Consider the following 18027-nt stretch of genomic DNA (forward strand, 5'->3'; position numbering starts at 1 on the left):
GGAGGGGCTCCTAACCCAGGAGTCTTGTAGGAAAAATAAGAGTTTGTGGCAAAGAAAAGAGAAACAATATTCCTAGAAGAGACTAAGACACCAGGGCAAGAGCCTAGTGTCTTTGGAGAAATACAAATTGTTTGATATGCCTGAAGCACAGAAGCATGTCAACCACTGAGAGAAAGGGACAGAGAGATGAGGGCCAACGGTGGAGGGCCTCCCAAGTCAAGCTCATTGAATGCAATGCAATGGTCATTGAATACAATGCAATGGTCATTAAATACAATGGAGTGCTGTAAGCAAGGGAGTGACTGGTCACATTTACACTCCAGAAAATTGTGGTGGCTGCTTTAGGTGGAATGAGAAGAAGATGAGAAACCAGATCAGAACTAGAGCAGCCTTCCAGACAGCAAGGGGCCAAAACTAAGGCAGTGGAAGAGAGGAGAGCCCCAGCGTTCATCTGCTTTTCGAAATTCCTTTCCTGTCTTTAGCAAGTTCTCTCTTAACCTTGCCTTACCTCAGGTGCTTTTGCATCACTTAATTTACTACAGAAATATCCTCTTTGATAACATTTCTATATACAGGTGATCAACCATCATGGTTTGTCCAAGACTATACCAGTTTTTGCATTGAAAGCCCTGTGATCTGGGAAACCCCTCAGTCCTGGGCAGGCCAGGACAGCTGGTCAACCAACCTATAGAGCTTTACGGAGAGGCAGTGTAATGGTTAAAAGAAAAATTCTGGACCCAGATTGCCTGGATTCACATCCCAGCCCGATCATGTATCAGGTACAGGACCTTGAGCAAGTTACTTTACCTCTCTGTAGTTCAATTTCTCCACATGAAAAATGGGGTTGCTGCAATGTAGTAACTACCTCACAGGGTCATTGTGAGGATTAAATGGGTGAATATATAGAGGTGGCCCTCTGTATCCATGAATGCAAAATTCAAGGTAAGGGCTGACTGTAAGGAACTTGAAAATCCCGAGATTTTGATATCTGCAGGAGGGGAGGAACCAATCCCTGGTGGATACTAAGGGACAACTATACTTAGTATTTACAATTTAGATTGACACCTGGAACACTGTATTTTTCATGACTATTTTGAAATTGTAGCTGTAATAACCTTACTGCCTTCTGGTTTATTTCACTTCCGTCTCACACATCCCCTTGTTCTGTCATCCTTTCTTGGATGTCTCCAGATCCTTCACTTGACGCTCTCAGTTACCTCACCCAAAGATGGTGAGAAAAAGTAGTTCTGAGACTCGGATCTGTGGGTAGCCTCTGAGAGCATTAAATTGAATTAAAGAGAATTTAAGGATTTTAAGACTCTCTCCCAAGTGGGCTACTTCCTGATATCCTCAGGAAGGGGGAATTTGTGTCTGTTTCCTTTGACAATGTATTATGCACAATGGTCTGCCTAGTAGTAGGGTGGGATGGGGTGGGGCATTTGTACGGCTTATATGGTTCTGTGAGGGCTTTAGAGACAGGGATAGGGAGTGATCCTTCCCAGTGACACATTTGCCAAGAAACTGAAGTAGCTCTTCTAGCTGGCTAAGTTAGGTTTGGGGCTGGGACATTCCTAGGAGGGAAAGGGGAGCCTTAGCTGTGCTTACCAAACAAAATAGTCACTGTAAACTACAAGGAGAGGAAGTGAGTTGTCCTAAGCGGGAACTGTCAGCGGCTTTTCCCAGGCACCTTGCCACATTTGATTCAATCTGTTTATGAAAAGTCCAAAGAAAATGAGTATTTTCAATCAATCTGATGATTTAACCTTGCCTAAGAGATGAAGCTGGGTAACAGAGCATAACAAAGACTGGGATAGTTATCCTATTGGTCACCAGAGAAAGTGAGGGGGTGGGGCCTGCCAGAGGTGAGAGTCAAGGATAGAAGACTCAAGAATCGGGAAGCAATAAGGTCAGGGAAATCAAAAGCCTAGTGGAGAATCCATGTCTCTATCACTGCAGCTCACCCCAAATGGAAAAAGTTCATTGTCCTTTAAAACAGGAAGAAGAATACAATGGGGTTGGGTTGAGATCTGGACAAAACTCCACATGAAGTTTTAAAATAGGCACCAAAAAGCATCAACACAGAAGAATGTTTTTCTACCCTCAGAGCTGTACTTAGGATGTGGTGACTAAGGCTCTTCCCCAGAGCACCCACATTTAGCAGCTCCAAATTTTTTAAATAAAGATTTTTAAATTATAAGAAGCTTAAATTTTTAATATTTTTCCTTTTATAAATTAGAACATGAGTGAGTGTAGCAGCACCTAGTAAGCAGGAAACTTAGTTGAAACAGGAAACCACACATCATTCACCTGTTACTAACTTGCATATGTAGCCACAAGCAATTCCAGACTTACATTTGACCAGTTTAGCCTCCAAGTGGAAAGAGACAAGGCTTCTTTCCTTTATGGTTCCAGAAAGAGTCCCAGAATTGGATTTTCCGGGCCTAAGTTGATCATATGCCCATCTTTGAAATAATCACAATAGCCAGAGGCATGGAATGCTCTGATTGGCCAGGTGCAGGTCATACAGCCATTCCTGGAAGGTTAGGGGTGTCAGCCCCACCCAAAAAGCACGTGGACTGAGGGAAAAGTGTCTTCTTTACCAAAGAGTAAAGTATAAGTATCAAAGGAAGAGGTGATGGATATCACAAATAGGGAAAAAAAAAAAAATAGGTGTCCACTACACCTTAGTTGCCAAAATTTCAACTTTTTCGATCCTCTCTCCTAATGAATAGGCCAATTCCATTTCGATAGGTACATGAACTTTATGATAGTGAATCTCTATTCTTCCTGAGATAGTGGAGGTCAGGGACTTCAAGGAAACAGTCTTGTTTTGCAATGGAGTCCTTGGATCATTGGATGTGGAGGGTCACATCCAAGGGGACTGAATCTAAGACTTAGTGTTGTTTGGCTTTTCTAGCTCAGGACACTAAGTACTATCTCTTTGTTTTATTAAAGACAAATTGTAGCAGCCACTGTTGATAGGGATGTGGAAGTTACCACTTCCTTTTGTCCCCTCAGCTAAGGTCAAATGCTAAGGTCAGCTTGGGCTTGGGAAGATGGCAAAGGGTAGCTGGCTGTGGGTGAGTAGCCTCCATGACCTCATAGGTCTTTGTCTTTTTAACCACAGGGATTAGTAGAATACATAAGAAGTCACAAGCAGGAATACTTATCCTGAAACATCAGCATCTGAGGACAGAAAGCCACATAGAATTAGACGGTGAACTTTGCAATGGATCCTAATTAGTCCATCCATTTTGTCACATACTTATTTCCATTGTGTTCTGCCATCTGAAGTTTAGTATAAAATTTCCAGGAAAAAATCCTAGACTCAGAGAGCTGGAAGGGATCTTTGATTTCTTCTAGCCTACCCCCTTACTTTATAGTTGAAAATATAGAAAATATACAGAAATATGTAGAAAAATATAATATAGAAATACAGAAAATGAGGCTCACAAAGGAGAGGTGGCTTGCCAAGAACATAGCAAATTGGTATTCAAGCTAAGACTAGAGCCCAGGAGTCTTGGATTCCCTTCCAGAGTTCCTTCCATTCCACCCTGTGGCCTTTCTTGGGTGGATCCTGGCAAGACTATACTGAGTCTCAAAAAGAAGAATTTAGAATCAAAAGGCTCCATTTGTCTGGGGAATATGGGACTCCTTTTTGTACCCAGTTACCCTCGACTGCACTTAAACATACAGATCTTGGAAAAGGGCTTCAATCCCGGGGCACAAAGAGAAATTGAGATAGAAAAAGCTCTAGGCCTCTGCTCCCTAGAAGCAAGATTAACCTGGTATTCTTTTAGATTTGGACTATGCATTGGGAATTCTGGATACTCCATAAACAGAGCCATGCTGCGTGGCTTACGGGATCTTAGTTCTCCCACTAGGGATCAAACCCACACCCTCACAGTGAAAGTATGGAGTCCTAACCACTGGACTACCAGGCAATACCCCAGCAATCTTTGAAAGCACTGATACCTGGGCCCCTCCTCCTGGAGAGGTGGATTCAGTAGATCTGTGCTGGAGCCCAGAGAATCTGCATCTTTTAGAAGCTCACCAGGCTTAGAAGCTGCAGCTCTAGAAGAAAATGTTAATGGAAATGCTTTTCTGGGAGGGAGAAAAAAAATTACGTCAAAACTTGGCACTTTAAAGCCATTCTGATGTAAACGCTTCAGGTGTTTATGACAAAGAGAAAACGAGAATTCCTGGAAAGGGAAGGAAGTTGAAACCCAAGAAGTCATAGAGGGAACAAAGGAAATAGAATGCGGCTGAGTTTCTGTTTTACTACATTGTGACCACAGCTTACACTCTGACACATCAGCTCTTAGCCCAGACTTTGTTTCCCTGACTCTACCCTCCAGTGACAGATTCTGTGAATTCCTAGTCCTCAGGGCAGAAGAGCATTAATGCAAATCAACCACTTCTTGGCATTTTTATAGTTTCTGAACAAAAAAGCTAATCATACATTGGCTTTGTCCATGTATAAATGAAACAAATATTTAAGTACCTACAGGATGCTAAGTGCTGCTCTAGCAGTGAACAAAATAAACACCTTCCCAGTCCTCATGATCCTTAGAGTCTGGCATAGGTGGTGGATGCATATCATAGAACTTACTGAGAACTGGGGTTGTAAAGAGATCCTTCCCTTTATTTTAGTGGCTTCATCACACTAGTTTCTCTTCTATTCCTAGACTACATCAAGCGTTTTCCTTCCTCCAGGCTTTATATGTGCTGGTTCTCCTCTAGAACACTCTTACCTGCACTCTGCCCATCACCTACAACTAAACTTATGGGTGTCAGCTTCAAAGCCCTTTCCGTAAAGAGGCATTTAACTGACTCCACAATTTATGTATACATTCTTTTTTATATTCTTTTCCATTATGGTTCATCACAGGATGTTGAATATAGCTCCCTGTGCTATACAGTAGGACCTTGTTGTTTATCCATTCTATATATAATAGTTTGCATCTGCTAACCCCAAACTCCCAATCCATCCCTCCCCCATTCTCCTCCCCTTTGGCAACCATAAGTCTGTTCTCTCTGTCTGTGCTGACTTCACAGTTTAAAGTAGCTGCTCCGGGGCTTCCCTGGTGGCACAGTGGTTAAGAATCCACCTGCCAGTACAGGGGACATGGGTTCGAGCCCTGGTCCGGGAAGATCCTACATGTTGTGGAGCAACTAAGCCCGTGTGCCACAACTACTGAGCCCATGTGCCACAACTACTGAGCCCATGCTCCACAACGAGAAGCCACTGCAATGAGAAGCCCGTGCACCACAACAAAATGTAGCCCCCTGATCTCCGCAACTAGAGAAAGCCCACGCACAACAATGAAGACCCGATGCAGCCAAAAATAAAATAAGTAAAAATTTTTAAATGAATAAATAAAGTAGCTGCCCCGTTATTCTCTCTCAGAGCACCTTATACCTTTTCTTCATGGCATTTATCACAGTTTTTTTAAAATTTATTTATTTATTTTATTTATTTATTTTTGGCTGCATTGGGTCTTTGTTGCTGTGTGCGGGCTCTCTCTAGTTGCTGCGAGCGGGGGCTACTCTTCATTGTGGTGCTCTGGCTTCTCATTGCGGTGGCTTCTCTTGTTGTGGAGCTCAGGCTCTAGGCACACGGGCTTCAGCAGTTGTGGCACACGGGTTCAGTGGTTGTGGCTTGCGGGCTCTAGAACGCAGGCTCAGTAACTGGTGCACGGGCTTAGTGCCACCAGGGAAGCCCTATCACAGTTTTGAACAGTATATTTATTTGCATGATTATTTTTAAACTCCACCTTAAAAAAATTAATTCACACAGTAACCACATATTAAATGAAAACTGTAAAAGGGAAAGAAAATTGGCTTCCTGTTCCTGACACCCTGGTTCTCAACTCTTCTTCCCACAGGCAGATGCTATTATATTCTATAAATATTCTATATAGCTCTGTGGGTCCATGTAATTATTTGTTAAGTGGCTATCTACTAGTCTGAAAGTAGGTACTGTGTCTATTTGTTCATTGCCTTATCCTTAGTATTTGGCACATAATTAGCACTTCATCAGTATTTGTGGGGTAAATGAAAGGATGTTAAAAGAACAGAGAAATTGGGTCAATATCTGAACTGCCAGCTTTTATGCATCTTCCCTGCCCCACTCAGCTCTGAGCACACAATAAACTTTATCGATGCTCCTGTGCTCTCCCAGCTCTCCGTTTACACCTCCTTGAGAGCAACTTCTCACACGGTGCTGAAACTATAGTTCCCTTGCCTGTTTGTCTCTCCCAGTAAGTAGTCAGTGAGCTCCTTGAGGGCTGGGACCACGTTTAATTCTTCTGGAACGCCGTTCCCAGACGTTAATGAGCACTTTCTGACTGGCTGCTTGTCTAACCTGATGCATCAGACTGTTGGCTCCTTTGCAATTCTGTTCTCAGCCTGTCAGAGCAGCTCAGAGTTGTTATTTTTCTGATAAAGACTAGCGTTTGCTTCAACATCTCTAGTTTAGGGAGGTGCACTTTATTTGAGCCTTCCTGCAGATTCTCATTTCTTTTAGGACTCAGTTTGCTCATCTGTAGAACGGGAATAATCATGCCAAACTTCCAGAGTTGTTGTGATAATTAAATGAGGTCTTATGTAAAAGTGTCGAGCACATCAAAGCAGTTGTTCAATTCCCCACACCCTTTCAGCAGGAAGAGTCTAGGTGACTGTTTTACTGAAAAGGAGAGAAGCTCTCTCTGCATGGGAAGTAGGGTCAGACAGACAGGAACTTTAATTCCAATCCCAGTTCAAACATTATTGAAACAGTGAGATGTGAATCACTAATAAAGTAAAAAATTTGCCCTTTTTGGACAATGACTTGAAATATAATGGTTACATGTTAAAGAAGCTGCTGAGTGATGCACCCTCAGGACAGAATACAGAGACTTAGAAGGTCCCTCAAGGCCATATGCAGTCTGGTCCCTGCCTGCCCCTCTGTCTCATCCTGCAGCACTCCCTCCCTCCTCCCTTCTAGGCTCTAGCCATACTGAACTTTCTTTGTTCCTCCATGCATCCTTTTGATGCCAGGCCTTTGCATATGCTCTTCCATCTGCCTGTCACTTGCTTACCCTAAGCTTAAAAATTTCTTCCCCAGGAAGACCTCTTTTTTTTTTTTTTTGTGGTACGCGGGCCTCTCACTGTTGTGGCCTCTCCCGTTGCGGAGCACAGGCTCCGAACGCGCAGGCTCAGCAGCCATGGCTCACACGGGCCTAGCCGCTCCGCGGCATGTGGTATCTTCCCGGACCGGGGCACGAACCCGTGTCCCCTGCATCGGCAGGCGGACTCTCAACTACTGCACCACCAGGGAAGCCCAGGAAGACCTCTCTTGACCTCCTGAACCAGAATAGGTCACTGTGTTGTAGGTCAACCTATAAAACCCTGTTCTTCCCCTTTCCCAGCACTCATTACAGATGTAAATTCCCAAAGGGCCTTATTCAACCATCTATGTATTCAACAATCATTTCTAGAATTCCTACTATGTGCTAGGTGTTGTTCTGGAGGCTGAGGATACAGTGGGAGGCAAGATAAACCACAGACCCTACTAAAGGACACTTACATTCTAGTGAGAAAGGAAGACAATAAACAAATTAATATAGGGACCTCTGCCCTATTCATTTCCGCATTTCTAGAACTGGACATTGTATACTCAACGCATAGTAGATACTCAAAAAATGCTTGTTGAGGTGAAGGAACATGAAGTGAGTGTGAGTGGCAGCCAGCCTCAGGAAAGAGGCAAGGGTGGCCAGTGTCAGAGCCAACATGACTAACTACTGCAGGGATCATTTCACCCTGAAGATCTGTCCAGCTTTCAGGAAGGACCAAAATGGGTTGGAGCCTACCCTCTCCTGTCGGTCTCCAAGAACATGAGACTGGGGTGGGGAGAAGTGGCTTAGCTTCACTTCTGTCTGCCCTGTGCCTATGTAGGCATGTAAAAATGGGGATAAGTGAGTGGGTGCAAGCCCCAGACTTGCCAAATGATCTTATCCACTCCTGTGCCTTCCTGTGTCAGACACTGGCTAGCTGGTGGCCAAACCCATTTCCTCTTTCTCATGGACACCCACCTATACTACATTTTCCCACTTCTCTTATAGTTAGATGTGACCACATGATGAGCCTTTGTCAGTGGAATATGGACAGAAGTGATAGAAACTCCCATGCACGATCCTTCATGCTCTTTCCACATCAAAGTGACCTCAGAAACCATGTATTAAAGGTGGCAGAGACCCAAGATGGAAGGACTTAGGTCCCTGAACTACTATTTGGAGAAGAGCCTCCCATTTATTAGGACAGCCATTATTTAATTTATTTTTTTAAATATTTATTTATTTATTTATTTTGGCTGTGCCGGGTCTTAGTTGTGGCACATGGGATCTTCGTTGCAGCACACACATGGGATCTTTGTTGCAGCATGTGGACTTCTTAGTTGCAGCATGCATGTGGGATCTAGTTCCCTGACCAGGGATTGAACCCAGGCCCCCTGCATTGGGAGCACAGAGTCTTGTCCGCTGGACGACCAGAGAAGTCCCAGGAACACCCATTTTAGACTTGACCTGAGTGAGAAATAAACTACTGTGATGGGCCACTGAGGCTGGGCATTTACTTGTTAGAACTGCTAGCATTATCTTAACTATATACTTCCTTACTCTCTCCGGGACAATGGTACTTCTCCAGCCCAGAGCCTCCCCTGGGCTCCAAACTCAGCTCTACAGCTATGCACCAGACATTCCTATTGGCATGGTCGGATATAAAGCCTTTTTCAGATTCTTTTCCATTATAGGTAGTTACAAGATATTGAATATAGTTCCCTGTACTATACAATAGGTCCTTGTTGTTCATCTATTTTATGTATAGTAGTGTGTATCTGTTAATCCCAAACTTCTAATTTATCCCTCCCCCACCTCCTTTCCCCTTTGGTAGGCATATGTTTTCTGTGTCTGTGAATCTTCTTCATCCATTCATCTGTTGATGGACATTTAGGTTGTTTCCATGTCTTGGTTACTGTGAATAGTGCTGCTCTGAATGTTGGGGCGCCACACTTACTTTAAAACCCTACGCTGGCTCCCATCACCCTGAGGATCCAGTCCAAACTCCTTGGCACTGTCTTGAAGGCCCTGCATGATCTGACCCGGCCTCCCTCTACCTCTTCACCCCTTCTGCTGACCCCAACCCAGCTGTCTACACTGCGGTCACACCAAATTCATTTCAGTTCCTCATTCACATCATCCTCCCTCCCTGCGCTTGACTGTTCCCTCTGCCGAAGAATACTCTTAACCCCTCTCTTCCCTTGGGCCACATCTGCTCATCCTTTAGGCTTCAGCTTGAATTTCACTTCCTCAAGGAAGTGGCCTCCCTGACCGCTGGAGCAGGCTCAGCCACTAGCACCTCCCACTGCCCATCATAACTCTCTTGACACTTGATTGATGTGACTTGTTTAATTGTCTATCTTTCCTGTTAGAGTGCAAGTTTCTAGAGGGCAGAGCCTGGGTCCTGTTCACTCTTGCGTTCTTAGCTTCTAGAACAAAATAGGAATCACTGTATGAATGTTAAATGAACACATGCTATCAGTGAACTAGCTCAATAATCGTCAACTTAAAGTTGCCATATGGCATCTCTCGGCAGCCTCTTAGGAATATCAGTGCTCTTTCATGGTAGCAAACAGTTAATTCTCAGAGTTTCTCTGTGATCTGAGTCAGCGATGATTCGCCCCGACTTCTTCACGAGGAAACAGAACCCCAAGGGAGCAGGTGATCTGCCCTAGGGAAGCAGAGAGGAGAAGCAGTCACAGGGCTCTAGCTATGACCATATTACCTCTACTTCCGCCCTCCTCCCCCTCCCACCCCAACCCCAGCCACCAACTTTTCTTGTTTCTGAGCACCAGGCGGAAATGTAATGTCATGACACATTGGGGCATTTCTTTCTTCCCCTGCATTTTTCTGATGTGACTCCAGCCTGGGGGTTGGGAGAGCACAGGCCACAGGGGGAGGGAAGCGGGTGGTGGGGAGGTTAGCTGCCCCCGCATTCCTCGGCGGCCTCCGTTTGCATAGTTCTGAGGGAGAAGAAAGCAGTTAGCAAGCTTTGGCAGATACACTGGGCATTCAGCTCCTGTTCTGGCAGCTGCAGTGGTTGGGACCAAACACACGCTCTGCCAAGGCCAGGGAGGCAGGCCCTCTCCTGGCCCAGGCTGCCAAAATGCGGTGGAGGAGGTCAGCACCTCTGCCTAAGATGGGGAATCACAGAAAGAGCCCCCTTCTTTCTGCCCAGTCTGGCAGCCAGTTGACCATGAGCCAGTAAGTGTGCGTATATGCGGTGGGGGTGGGAGAATAATGTCAGGGCCTCAGGACAAATCCTTCCAGGTTGGAGGGCTGGGGTGGACATCGGAGGGTCTGGGGGTGCTTAGCCCTTGCACACCCTGAAGATGCTGGAGGGGAAGCCCCTGGGCAGATGTCCCCACCCAGCTGCTGGGGCCACTGACATCGCATTCCAGAGAGGGCTGCAAGTCACAGACCGTGGCTTGAGAAAGAGCGTGCGGCCTCGCTCACCATGGAAACCAGGCTTCCTAGGAAAAGGTCACATATTTGATGTGGCTGTCATCCGGACACCTTAAAAGAGGCCCTGTTCCTGTTTTCTTGAGGACACCCGCCAGTAGAGAAGGCCTGAGACAATGGGGGTAGCAGCTGACCAGTTTGCCCGGCTCTAGGCGGGCCCCTGTCACAGTTTCCCCTTCTCAGCAAAGCCCAGCGTGCACACGCTTCCACAGCCTGACTCCAACTCATACCCATTGGGTCAGCGCTGCAGACCCAGCCATGAGTCTGGCAAGGAGATTGGCTATTCCAAGAATCTGGAGAAGGAGGTGCCAACAAGATCTATGAGGGTAAAAACTAGCAGAGGGCTAGAAGTCAGAACTTGTCAATAACTACCATGTATTGAGTACTTACTTCACACCAGGTACCATGATAAATGCTTTACATGCACCATAATCCTCACAAAAACCAGAATAAGAAAAGTGAAGCTTTATGCAACTAGAGATTATCATACTAGGTGAAGTAAGTCAGAAAGAGGAAGACAGATACTATATGATATCACTTATATGTGGAATCTAAAATATGACACAAATGAACCGATCTACGAAACAGAAACAGAATCACAGACATAGGGAACAGACTGGTGGTTGCCAAGGGGGAGGGGCTTGGGGGAGGGATGGAGTGGGAGGTGGGGGTTAGCAGATGTAAGCTATTATACATAGAATGGATAAACAATAAGGTCTTACTGTACAGCACAGAGAACTATATTCAGTATCCTATGATAAACTATAATGGAAATGAATTTTAAAAAGTGAAGCTTTAAGAGGTTAAATAACTTGTCCAAGATTATTATACAACCAGAGAATGGCCTGGTCAGGGTTTGAACCCAGCTTTGCCTGATGCACAGCCTGAACCCTTAACCTCTACCCTATTTTCACTCACTCTTTTATTCATGCATTCATTCATTTATTCAACTGTCCATTCATTCATGCCTGCATCAAACATTTAGTGAGAGCCTCTGATGTGCTGGGAACTGTATTGGGTACCGGCAGAGAGAGCTGCAAAAGGAAACACCGCATGACCTCCATGAGCTCACAGTGAGAAAAATAGATAAGTGAATAATGACAATACACAGTGTGATGGACACCATGGGAGAGGAACACCAAAGGTGCTATGGGAAGAGGACCAATTGTCCTTGCATTGTCCAGGCCCGGTTCTGTGGAAGCACAGGGGAAAAGTGACTAACCCAACTGGGACTGGCTGACTTTCTCCAGAAGGTATCCAAACTGGAAAAGGATATTTGTACCTGCAGGTTTGAACTTGGGTCAGGCTTCTCAGGCCTCGAGTCTCAGGGTCTGGAGTTGTATCGACTAAGCAGAAGAGCACACTTACCCCCTAATGGACCTGATCAGGCCCTCCTTACCAAGCACAGGGCTTCCCAGGGCCACCAATCCACTCAGTACCCTCAAAGAAACAGAAAGAAGTTAGGCCTTCCTAGAGAGCCTTCGGTGAGGGCATGGTGTACATAACCAGGCTTAACCCAGACACAAATAGCATAAAGGAAGAACAAGTGGTAGCTTCTTCCTTATTTCACACTCCCAGTGAAGCATGCCTGCTGTCAAAAGCTGGGGGACAGCAAAAATAAAACTAGTCTCTCAGGGACTTCCTTGGCGCTCCAGTGGTTAAGACTTTTCCTTCCAATTCCAGGGGTGCAGGTTGGATCCCTGGTCGGGGAGCTAAGATCTCACATGCCGCGTGGTCAAAAAAACAAAACATAAAACAGAAGCAATATTGTAACAAATTCAATAAAGACTTTAAAAATGGTCCACATCAAAAAAAACACACTAGTCTCTCATCATAGGGAAACCAACCCAATGACTTCTAGGTTACAAGGAAATGAGGGTTGGGGAAAAGAGTGACTTAATTCCTCCCATCTGTCTGGTTGCTACATCCACACCATACATCTTTGGGGAAGCCTCCCACGCAGGCTCTGATCCACTAACCACAGCACTCCAGCCCTGAAAGGGGCCCTTTTCCTTAGACGTCCTGTTGGTTAGTAATGGCCAAGATGCTGGGAGGGAAGAATGGAGGGAGGGAGGGATGTTCTCTGAAGAGCAAGAGGGCAGCTGGCTTCCTTCACAGCTGTGTGGGTGGCAGTGAGCTAAGAGGTCCTGTTCTCTTTCTCCATCAATCAAGAAAAACTGTGTAATTTTAAAAGTTCAAAAAGGAAATCCAAACCCAAACAACCTCCAAATTATATTAACATGGTGGTGGCCTGACACTCCGGAAACCAACCATGGAAGGGGCAATTCTAACTTCTTCCTCCTGCTCTCAGGCAAGGGTAGCCTTTTTCTTTTTCCGGGGTTGGTCTCCATGGAGCAACACTGCCTGGTGTCCTGTTCCCAGAGGCCTGGCCCGGCTTGGGCGCCTCACCACAGCAAGGAGGAAAACACAGAGGCTTCTCCTCTCTTCTCTCTTCGGAGAATGGTGGTCAAGTTAGAAGCTTGTGGTCAGTGAGAATTGCATTAGGTAGTAATAGCCTTGTGGAAGGTTCTTCATTCCTCCAAGTTTCAGGGCCCTCTTCCATTAAACTGGAGATAATAATACTATCGACCTTTCCGAGGCATTGTAAGGGTTAAATAAGATCCTCTCAGAGAAGAACTGTGAAACACCATATAAATGGCAGGTGTCCTTATTTTTCTTTTTTTCTTTTTCTGTCTTCAGGTCCTTCTTATTTATCCCTTTTGCTTCCTTTTTTCTCCTCCTTGCCTCCTTCTCCCTCCCATCACCCTCACTGTAGTGCCCTCCTTCATCCCATTTGGCCTTAAAATGTCCACAGAAGAATTCTCTTTATTTTTAATATAAATTTATTTATTTATTTATTTATTTATTTATTTATTTAATTTTGGCTGCGTTGGGTCTCCGCTGCTGCGCACAGGCTTTTCTCTAGTTGTGTCGAGCGGGGGCTACTCTTTGTTGTGGTGCGCGGGCTTCTCATTGCAGCGGCTTCACTTGTTGCAGAGCACGGGCTCTAGGCACGGGGATTCAGTAGTTGTGGCTTGTGGGCTCTAGAGTGCAGGCTCAGTAGTTGTGGCGCACGGGCTTGGTTGTTCTGCGGCGTGTGGGATCTTCCTGGACCAGGGCTCGAACCCGTGTCCCCTGCCTTGGCAGGCGGATTCTTAACCACTCAGCCACCAGGGAAGTCCCCACAAAAGAATTTTTGATTTCTGTGGCCCCTGTGAACTTGCTCCCCCATTCATTCCCATCTTGATGAACAGAACCATTATTTGGCCAGTTTCTCAGGCTAAAATCATCCTTGATTCTTCTCTTTCCTTAGTGCCTACATTTGATCCTTCAGCCTGTCTTATAAGTGGTTCCTCCAATACGTATCCTGTATCTGACCATTTCTTACCACCTGCTCTGCTACCACCCTTCTCCTGGCCACCATCATGTCTTGCCTGGATGACTGCAAAGGTCTCCTAACTCTTGCCCCCTAGGACCCTTTCTCTGTATGTCAAAGTCATACTTGTAAAACATAAATTAAATCATATCACTCCTCTGCTCAAAACACTCCACTGGCTTCCAAATTGTTTACCATCCGGTTCTTACCTCCCTCTTCAACCTCCAATGACTATGCTACAACTCAGGGGTTCCTTTCTGTCACTCACACATACTAAGCTTATTCTTTGCATGCCTGATCCTGCCTTGTCCCAGTTCAGATGTTACCTCCTCAGAGAGACCTTTTCTGAGCCACCTATGTAAATTAATTCTGTCCCTACTGACTCTTTAGTAGATCACTCGTGTGTGTGTTATTTCTGAAATTATCCCATTTCTTTATTTACACATGTATTGTTGGTCCATGTGTCAGTCTTGCCCACTGTTCTCCAGTGACAAGAATATTACTTGGCACATTGTAAGTGCCCGTCAATTTTTTTTTAATGATAAATGAATGTACTTGCTCCAAGATTACTTCTTCTCCCTCCCACCTTACTCCATCAAAATGCCCTCCCTCTTCTTCAGAGCATGGATTTCATTTGAAAGTTGATAAAGAGGCCTCCACAAATATTCGCTGAATGGATGAAGCTAAAATGAATTACGGGGCTTCCCTGGTGGTGCAGTAGTTAAGAATCTGCCTGCCAATGCAGGGAACATGCGTTCGAGCCCTGGTCCGGGAAGATCCCACATGCTGCAGAGCAGCTAAGCCCGTGCACCACAACTACTGAGCCTGCGCTCTAGAGCCCGCGAGCCACAACTACTGGGCCCATGTGCCACAACTACTGAACCCACGTGCCACAGCTACTAAAGCCCGCGTGCCTAGAGCCCGTGCTCCACAACAAGAGAAGCCACCGCAAGGAGAAGCCCACGCACCTGAACAAAGAATAGCCCGCACTCACCGCAACTAGAGAAAGCCCACACGCAGCTACGAAGACCCAATGCAGCCAAAATAATAAATAAATAAAATAAATAAATTTATTAAAAAAATAAAACGAATTACGTCAACTAAGAATGCCAGCCTCTTAAGGTATAGCTATTCCCAGGAGTATTAGCATTCTCAAACAGGAAGCTTGAATTTTCAGGCATCGTTGACAAAGGGAAAAATTTCAGGCCAGCCGAGTTGAAGTGATATGTTTGGACTGAGTTTCTGTTCCATGTCTTCTTAAATCCACATATATTTGTTAAGACCCTTTAGGGCTCCTTTGAAACCAAAGCTGCCGTTAAAATGTAAAACAATAATTGAAAAGCATTGCTTGTTTCTAAGAAAAGTATTGTGGATTGAGAATCAGAGGCCTGGGTTTCAATCCTGGATGTGCCACTAATTAGCTTCTTGGACAGGTTACTGATGACAACTATCATATACTGAGCGTCTAACATGTGGCTGACCCTGAGCTAGGCACTTGGCTCACATATATCATTTCTGCAACTCTTCCAGGTGGATATTTTTAGTATGTCTATTTTATAGATAGGGAGGAAGGTTCAGAGAAGTCAGGTATCATTCATGAGGCCACATGCTAGTAAACAGTGAAGCCTAGACTCAGACTCAAGTCTGTGTCAGTCTGTATTCCTGTTCCTTCCCCAGCACCCTGATAAGGCATCTTGGGGCAGGAGAAGAAACTCTAAGGAGTTGCTCTCTAAGATCTTTTTCATGTAATTTCTTCACTATATACTTTCTGGATTTGAGAAGAAGAGAACACAAGTGTGGCCCTGAGAACTCATTTGAGAATGTAGCTTAGTGGTTAGAGTACAGCCTTGGATGTCAGACTTCCCGAGTTAACAGCCTGACTTTACTGCTCACCTTAAGCATCTACGTCATGCGTGGAGTCAGAGCACCTACCTCCTGGCCCAGTGGGCCCTACTTAGTGAGTACTCCATGAATGTTAAATATTTATTAACCTAATAATGATTACTATGTACGTCATAAAAGAAAGTCTCTCAAAGGATACTGAAAGGAAAAGAGAAGAGGTAGATGTTTCTCAGTACTCACAAGGGCCCGATCTCTTCTGTTGGCCAATCTTGAGAAGTGACTGCTGGTTCAGAGGCTCCCAGAGTCACTGTATCAGCCAAGTAGATGCCCAGGGGAGCTCCAGTGAAGCCAAGGAGAGCTTTTATCAGCAGCAGGGGCAGGAGGAGAGAGCAGCTGAAAAGCAGGAAGTCCAGAACCCACAGGAAACATTAGCTGGAGAAACAGTGTGCTCGGAAAAGCCCAGCCCTGAGTGAGGACTGGAGGCTTGAAGCTTAGAGGCAGGAAAGGGAGCCCCACGAAGAGTTCAAAGTAACTCATTGCTCCAGAGCTATTTCTGTACCATTTTCTCTGACTACCGAAGTAATACATTGGTACTTTACAGAGCTTTATATAATGCAAACAGCAAAAGAGTCCTCTACCAAAGTCTTTAAGAATCTTTTTATTGAAGTTTAATACCTGTAGAAAAATGCACAAATCATACTCAATGAATTTTCTCAAAGTGAGGTGCACATGGGAAGCCAGTACCTAAATCTTAGAATATAACATTATCAGAACACCAGAAGTTCCCTTATCTTCCCCCTTCCAGTCATTATCAATCCCAGTAGTAACCCCTTTCCTAATTTCTTTCCCCATAGATGAGTTTTGCCTGTTTTAAAATTTTAAATAAATGGGATCACACGAAAGGTATCCTTTTGTGTCTGGCTTGTTTGACTCAGCAGTACGTTGTGAGATTCATCCATATTGCTATTTAATATTTCATGGTATAGATATACGACAATGTATTTATTCATTTCATCATCAAATACTGATGAGTACTGGGGTAGTTTCCAGTTTTCACTTATTGCAAATAATGCTAAGATCACTCTTGTACATATCTTTTGGTAAGCATATGTACTCATTTCTCTTGTGTATATCACTGGAAGTGGAATTGCTGGGTTATAGGCTATGCATATGTTCAGCTTTGGACAGTCAAAGTACATGTAAGATCTCTCTGTGGGCTCCCGGAGAAACTTCACAATGTCACAACTCTCAAAGAGAAGAGGATGCAGAGGGGGCATCCAGTAGCACTTGTCTAACGGCCTCCCAGTGGAAGTCTCTGCTTCCACTCTGTCCAGGACAACATGACCTGTCTCGAATTCCATTCATCCTGTCATCCCCATCCATCCTCCCCAGCAAATGCCCTTCTTTAAACCCAATCACACTTCCAGGGCAGCACTGCATCACATACCTGTCCACTTGCTGGCCTTGGATTGGATTTTAGTCATTTCTTGTATTCATTCATCCACATAACGAATATTGTGTGCCTACAACTCAATTGCACTCTTTTACAATCTGGGATTGGAGCAATGTACACACCCCTATCTTCATGGAGCTAGCATTCTAGTAGGAAGAGATAGACAAAAACAAATAAGAATATGTTAGTGGTGATGAGGGCAATGAAGAAAAATAAAGCCGAATAATGAGAGTAAGAGGAGTGGGGTGGGAGAGGAATGTTCTCTCGTATAATAGGGTAGTCAGAGAAGGCCTGCAAGATCTGGATTATGTTTTAAATGATCACTGGCTATTACGTTGGAAATGGGCTATATGGGAGTAAGGTGGAAGAAAGGAGACAGGAGGCCACCACAAGAGTCTAGGTAAGAGGGAATTCTCTGATGGTCCTGTGGTTAGGACTCTGCGCTTTCACAGCTAAGGGCGCAGTTTCAGTCCCTGGCTGATGGTGAATTGGACTGGGATGATGATAGTGACAGTGATGAGAAGTGGCTGCATTCAGCATATATCCAAAGGGTAGGTCTGACAAGATTTGCTGATAGATGATAGATGGAATGTGGAGCATGAGAGGGGAGTCAAAGGTGACTTGTTTCCTCCAGGAGCAATGCCTGCTTGCACAGACAGCATAGGCCCTGACGCCAGGGTCTGCCCACTGAATGGGCAGATGTCTTTCCCGGTTACAGCCAGCCCAACTTCCTATGTGAAAGATCTATTCTCTACTGTCTCAGAGATGGTATGATATAAGTACTAAGACAAATGATT

Source organism: Phocoena phocoena, chromosome 3 (assembly GCF_963924675.1).
Source record: "Phocoena phocoena chromosome 3, mPhoPho1.1, whole genome shotgun sequence".
NCBI lineage: Eukaryota > Metazoa > Chordata > Mammalia > Artiodactyla > Phocoenidae > Phocoena > Phocoena phocoena.